This window comes from Bos grunniens, chromosome 28, assembly GCF_055505025.1.
Source record: "Bos grunniens cultivar Pamir isolate PY7600 chromosome 28, Bosgru_T2T1.0, whole genome shotgun sequence".
Classification (NCBI taxonomy): Eukaryota; Metazoa; Chordata; class Mammalia; order Artiodactyla; family Bovidae; genus Bos; species Bos grunniens.
Genome location: NC_141192.1, coordinates 44,541,325 through 44,548,868, shown reverse-complemented (window position 1 = coordinate 44,548,868; position 7,544 = coordinate 44,541,325).

The window sequence follows — 7,544 nt, the reverse complement described above, 5'->3', positions numbered from 1 at the left end:
ATGTTGGCAGTTTGATCTCTGGTTCCTGTCTTTTCTAAAACCAGCTTGAACAGCTGGAAGTTCACGGTTCACATATTACTGAAGCCTGGCTTAGAGAATTTTGAGCATTACTTTACTAGCGTGTGAGATGAGTGCAATTGTGTGGTAGTTTGAGCATTCTTTGGCATTGCCTTTCTTTGGGATTGGAATGAAAACTGACCTTTTCCAGTCCTGTGAACTCTGGGAGTTGGTGATGGACAGGGAGGCCTGGCATGCTGCGATTCATGGGGTCGCAAAGAGTCGGACACGACTGAGCAACTGAACTGAACTGAACTGAACTGAATAGGTTTTGGGGAGGGAATACACAAACTAAGTTCACTGCATGAGCACACAGGCATCTTGGGGTCTTCTGACTAGACCAGGTTTCTCAGCAGCAGTGCTTTGACACCTGGGGCCTGATTGCTGTTTGTTGGGGACTGTCCTGTGCACTGTGGGGTGATTACTGGTACTCCTTTCCTCCACCCACCAGGTGTCACAGCTTGTTCTCCCTCAGCTGTGATGATAAACAATATCTCTAGATGTTGCCAAGTGTGCCCTGGGAGATAACCCCTCACTGTCACCCCTGTGTGAGAACCACTGACTTAGAGAAATGAAGTTTCAGAAGGACACACTACCATTAAATACTTTAAAAAGTTTCAGGATATGTGATCTTGATAAGGACCCTGAGCAGTCACTTGGGCTCAGAAGAGCTGGATCTTCTGAACTGTGATATGTGTAGTTAACTAGAAGGAGAGAAGCTGGGAGGAAGAATTCCCTGGAAGGAAGAGGGGAAGGTTGGTACCTCTGAGTCACATGTTGAACATTCTGTGTGAGGTTTGGGTTATCAGATAAAGAGAATATTCAAGTTGTAGTCTTTCCTTTGGCTATTTGGACAGACTCAGGTTTCCTTACTTTTTTATTCAACACACATTTACTTAGTGCACACTGTGTCTGTCATTAAATTGAATGGAATTATTTCTTTCCACGGGCTTCCCCAGTGGCTCAGGGGTAAAGAATCTGCCTACAATGTGGGAGCTGCAGGCAACATGGGTTCAATCCCTGGGTTGGAAGATCTCCTGGAGGACAGCGCAGCAACACACTCCAATATTCTTGCCTGGAAGAGCAAGACTACAGTCCATAGGGTTGCAAAGGGTCGGACACGACTGAAACGATTTACATGCCTTGGCACTTCTTTCCATGCCCAGGGCGCAACACACAGTACATGCTCACAGTGCTTGTTGAACTTGATCTTGAATTGATTAAGGGGGACAATTACCTGTGAAAATAAGGTCATCTTGGAAATGGGTCTGCTGTGGATCTCAGAGCTGCTAAGGCATCAATTATCAGCAGGTGACATGTGATACTCCAGTCATATACACACTTATGGATCTATAATGAAATGCACTGGACTTATTGTTGACTAACTTATTTATCTCCTTCAATGTCTGACCTCATCATGATGGCGCTCCTTGCTGTGGTAGAAGTTAGTAGAAACAGATTCTGAGGAAAGTTTTCCAGCTTGGTCATAGGGATGGGAACAGGGATGGGAGGGAGCACAGTCACTGTTAGGCTTTCTTTGAGGCTAGGAGGGCAGAGGGGGCCTTGGTGATGGGCACTCACAGGACATGGTTCTGGAAGAGACTTGAGAAGCAACCAGAGACCAGAGGGAAAGTCAAGTGAGCTGGCCCAGGCAAGGGACAAACCAGGAATGTTTCTAATTATATTCCCTCTTTATAAGGAAATTTTATATCTGTTTATATATATGGGTTTCCTTGGTGGCTCAGACAGTAAAGAATCCACCTGCGATGCCATAGACCCAAGTTCAGTTCCCCAGTTGGGAAGATCCCCTGGAGGAGAGCATGGCAACCCACTCCAGGATTCTTGTCTGGAGAAGTCCCACAGAGGAGCCTGGCGGGCTACAGTCCATGGGGTCTCAAAGAGTAGGACATGATGGGAGCCACTAAGCACAGCACATATCTATATAGATACAGATACAGATGTACATATTTTGGCTATAAAATTATGGAAGATCATTGTAGGGGAAAAGAAGTAAAAGACAGAAGAAAATAAGACTCCACATTTGTTTCATCACCCCACTGATAGCAGATGTTCCTTTGTAGCCTTTTGTGTACACATATGACTTCACACTGTGTTTTGAACAATTTCCCGTGTCAGTAAAAGTTAAACATCACTTCAGTGGCTGCAAAATAATCTATTTGGTATTTCATCACAGCTTCTTTAACCTTGTCCTTGTTTCCCAGTTTGTCTCAACTATAAATCAGACTACAATTTGAAAAGCTTCTGTGTTAAGAAAGGTCTGTCTGAGGTCAGAGAGATAGTAGCTTTAAATGGGATGTGCCTGTAGCAGTCAGGACCTAAGGGAAATGAGTGAGATTGGACTTCAATGATTACCCACCCTCGGCGATGTCCTCGGGGTGCTGCTGTGAGATTGAGCTTCTCCTATGGGGGCCTCAGTGGGGCACAGGGGGCAGGGTTCCAGTTTTCTGGGTGCAGCTGGGCTCCCAGGAGGTGTGTGACAAAGGCCTTGTTTCCCAGCTGCCATGATGGAGATTTGCTACATCCCAACATGAGTATGTGCACTCTGGTGACTGAGTCAGAGTGCAGTTAGGTCCTGTCCTGATGCCCTGCTGGCAAGGATGCCCTCATTGGTAGACAGGAGTGCTCCTGTGCCCTTGTAATGTTACAGGTATAACAGTGTTACAGGTATGCAGCATAATAAAAAGGCTATTTGTTTTTTGTCCATAGTTCATGGCACAGAGCTCCCCAAACCCTTGGAGTTTCCTGATAGGAGTATCTTTGGTAATTTCCAATGAGCTTCTTCAGATCACACCTGAGCTTACACGAATGGAATGAATCTTGGCCCTAGGTGTGGAGGGAGACATTAGAGAGCCTCTGGGTGGGGGTTGACCACTAGGAGAACCAACTCTTTGATTAGCAGTTTAGAGCTCAGACCCCTTGAGTCCTGGGAGAGGGGCTGGAGGTTGAGCTCATTTACTTGGCCAATAATTTAATCAATAGAAAGTAAAGAAAGTAAGTCACTCAGTCATGTCCGACTCTTTGCGACCCCAGGGACTATGCAGTCCATGGAATTCTCCAGGCCAGAATACTGGAGTGGGTAGCCGTTTCCTTCTCCAGGGGATCTTCCCAACCCAGGTCTCGAACCCGGGTCTCCCGCATTGTAGACAGATGCTTTACCGTCTGAGCCACCAGGGAAGACAAGGAAGCACCAGGGAGCTACAAGGGAAGCCCAATTATCAATAATGCCCACATAATAAAACTTTAATAAAAACACCAAAACAATGAGGGTAAGAGAACTTCCTGGTTGGTTAAGACCATGATGTTCTGGGAAGGTGGCATGCCCAATCCCAAGGGAGAGGGCGTGGAAACTCTATGCCTGTGCCCATCCCCCTATATTCATCCATGTATTATATCTCTTCCATGTGGCTGTTCCTGAAATGTACCCTTTAAATAAAACCATGATGGTAGCATTTTCCTGAGTTATAGGAGTCATTCTAGTGAATTATTAAAATTGCAGGGAGGTTGTGGGAATTCTCTAAATTTATAGCCCATTGGTCAGATGGGTGGATGGCCCCCAAGATTTGCAACTCATATGGAAGCAGTCTTGTGAGATTGGGCCTTTGACTGTGGAGTCAGTGCTGATCCCAAGTGGATGGTGTCAGAACTGAATTGACTTGTAGAACAGTAGTCCCCAAGCTTGTTTGGCACCAGGGATCAGTTTCATGGAAGAAAATGTTTCCAACGACTGGGGTGAGTGAGGGATGGCTTCAGGATGATTCCAGCACTTTACATTTATTGTGCCACCACTGACCTGATGGGAGGTGGAGCGCAGGTAGTAACACAAGTGATGGGGAGGGCTGTAAATGCAGATGAAGCTTCGCTACTTGTGTGATGCTCACCTCCTGCTATGAGGCCCAGCTCCTAACCAGCCACAGACCAGTAATGGTCTACAGCCCAGAGGCTGGGTACCCCTGTTGTAGGACACGCAGCTGGAGCTGAGGACTGGTTGTTGTCAGCATTGCACAGGTCATCCAGCCTCTCACTTAAGATCATCCCTCTTCTTTGCTCTGATTCTATTCTGTCTCACCAAACTCTTGATAGCAGTTTGGTTTCCCAAATAGACTTTTCATGGTGGATTGATTGAGTTGACTAACCAACACATGTTTGACAATTAAATAAATTGGATGGTAGTTTCTCTGTCTGATGATTTGCTAGAGTATAATAATGCTATCCTGTAAGGTGACCAAATTCCAGTTTTCCTGGAACTTTCCTGGTTTTAAAACTGAAAATCCTCTGCCTTGGAACCTCCCTCAACCCTGAGAAAACTGGGACTACTGGTCTCCCTACCACAAGGACAAGAGCCTCCTAACAATCCAGGTTGAGCATGAGTCTGGGTCTTGGAGACAATGACCCGGTATCACTGGCATATGTTCATTCCCTCCACAGAAGAAGCCATAGGCTTCCAGGCACTTGAGTGGAGCTCACTGTTTTAACCAAAGCACATTTGAGTGACAAATATCTATAAAGCAGACCCAAGGTCCAAAGGCTGTCATTACAACTTTGTACACAAGGAAGATTCTGCTAAAAGCAGAGAAGTCCAGTCATGAATCCGGTCCTGGTCTGAGGAGTGGGTTTCCTGACAGTGTTCCTGCATGTGGGCTTAGTCGCTCAGTCGTGTCTGACTCATTTGTGACCCCATGGACTGTAGCCCACCAGGCTCCTCTGTCCATAGAATTCTCCAAGCAAGAATACTGGAGTAGGTCACCAGTCCCTTCTCCTGGGGATCTTCCTGACTGAGGGGTCAAATCCAGGTCTCCTACACTGCAGGTGAATTTTTTACTGTTTGAGTCACCAGGGAACCATGACAGTGTTCCTAGCACTGGCCGCTGTGGTGGACCTCAAAGAGAACACCTAGAGCAGAGTTTAGCGAGCATAACAGGATGGGGACTTGTTACAGTGAAGATTCCTGGGTGCAATTTCTCTGTATTCTCTGAGTTAAGATTTCCAGGAGCAAGGTTCAGGATTCTGAATTTTTAATAAGATTCACCACTAATGGTGATGGTCCACAGTTTGAGACCCATGACCTCAGCAAGTGAGAAAATATATTTCCACACACTCACCTACATATCCATGCAGTAACCATCTGTACAATCTCCTATAAGAAAAGAGGAGAGTAGTTATTAAGCAGAGTGCTTTGGGGGGGGCTGTATCTGTTGCAAGTGGCATAAAGCCTTCTATCTGTTGGCTCTGCATTTAGAATGACTCTATGTACACAACTCTGGACAGTCAGGAAGATCGTTGGAAGCAATGGAAGCAGAATTACAAGGAGCCCAGATCATATTGCTGTTGGGGTTACATGGGTGAGGAACTTCTGTTTTTCTCTTTAGATCTCTTTGAATTCCTCCCAGGTTCTTCAGGCTCTGCTTCTGCTCCACCAGCTCCCTGAAGCAAGCACCAAGCAGTTTGCCAGGAAAGCCTATTATCAGAGCAAAACAAACACCTTCTGCTTGTGTCTTTCTGCTTCAGTGCACGTCGGAAGTTTATGAGACTGATGGGGCTTCAGAGGGACACATTTGGCTGCCTCTCCTCACCTACTTAGCTTGTGCTCTGTAAATCAAATGACTTGTTTTCTCCCAAGTGCCTTTAAGATTGCTAACTGGCCCTTATCTGAGAGAGGGTTTCAGCTGGGGCCAATTTTTTCATTTTATAAAAAATAACAGTGCAGCACCCCTGCCCTAAAATAATGGAACAATCCAGGCTCCTACCACCTGTTTGGGTGAAACCAGGAGTCCTTTCTCTATGGAACAGGTGTTGGAGGAAACCACCCAGAGGACTCGGTGTTCAGGGTGACTGCACCATGAGTTTACAGCACAGGGTGGCCTGTCCTCACCTCCTTGCTTGCTCCTCTCCCCTGGAGAGGATTCAGGTTGGTGTTTGCCTTATCCATCCCCTGTGGTATGTTACCTATTCCTCCAGATCTCTCAGGCTCTCTGTGTCACTCTGGGGTCCTCTCTTTTTATCTGCTTCCCAGTGAGTGATGACTGGCACTCTTTTGTGTCCTTATTTGCAAATAGAAATGATTCCTGGAAAGAGCCCATCAATGTTCAGTTCAGTTCAGTTGCTCAGTCATGTCTGACTCTTTGCGACCCCATGGACTGCAGCACGCCAGGCTTCCCTGTCCTTCACCAACTCCCGGAGCCTACTCAAACTCATGTCCATTGAGTCAGTGATGCCATCCAACCATCTTGTCCTCTGTCATCCCCTTCTCCTCCTGCCTTCAATCTTTCCCAGCATCAGGGTCTTTTCCAGTGAGTCAGTTCTTCACATTAGGTGGCCAAAGTATTGGAGTGTTAGCTTCAGCATGAATGAATGAATGACTATTCAGGATGTGGCATGCGTTCAGAATGAATGAATGAATGAATGAATAGCCAATGAATATTCAGGACTGATTTCCTTTAGGATTGACTTGTTTGATCTCCTTGGAGTTCAAGGGACTCTCAAGAGTCTTCTCCAACACCACAGTTCAAAAGCTTAAATTCTTCAGTGTTCAGCTTTCTTCACAGTCCAACTCTCACATCCATACATGACTACTGGAAAAACCATAGCCTTGACTAGATGGACCTTTGTTGGCAAAGTAATGTCTCTGCTTTTTAATATGCTGTCTAGGTTGGTCATAGCTTTCTTTCGAGGAGCAAGCGTCTTTTAATTTCATGGCTGCAATCACCATCTGCAGTGATTATTGGAGCCAAAGAAGATAAAGTCTGTCACTGTTTCCATTGTTTCCCCATCTATTTGTCATGAAGTGATGGGATTGGATGCCATGATTCATTTTCTCAATGTGGAGTTTTAAGCCAACTTTTTCACTCTCCTTTTTCACTTGCATCAAGAGGCTCTTCAGTTTCTCTTCAATTTCTGCCATTAGGGTGGTGTCATTTGCATATCTGAAGTTATTGATATTTCTCCCGGCAATCTTGATTCCAGCTTGGGCTTCATCCAGCCTGACATTTCACATGATGTACTCTGCATAGAAGTTAAATAAGCATGGTGACAATATATAGCCTTGATGTACTCCTTTCCCAATTTGGAACCAGTCCGTTGTTTCATGTCCAGTTCTAACTGTTGCTTCTTGACCTGCATACAGATTTCTCAGGAGGAAGGCAAGGTGGTCTGGTATTCCCATCTCTTGAAGAATTTTCCACAGTTTGTTGTGACCCACACAGTCAAAGGCTTTGGCATAGTCAATAAAGCAGAAGTAGATGTTTTTCTGGAATTCTCTTGCTTTTTCGATGATGCAACGGATGTTGAAGTGCAGTAAAGAGGCAGTTAAATCTATATAGTGTAGATCTTCCAGGTTTTTTTTCACTTTTGTCCAATTATCTCACTTCTCTTTCCACACCTGACCTATCCTAGACACTCCCCGACACGCGTGTGCATCATTTTGCCAAGATGGATTCCAGCCCAGAGACCTATGGGAAGGTTGACAATAT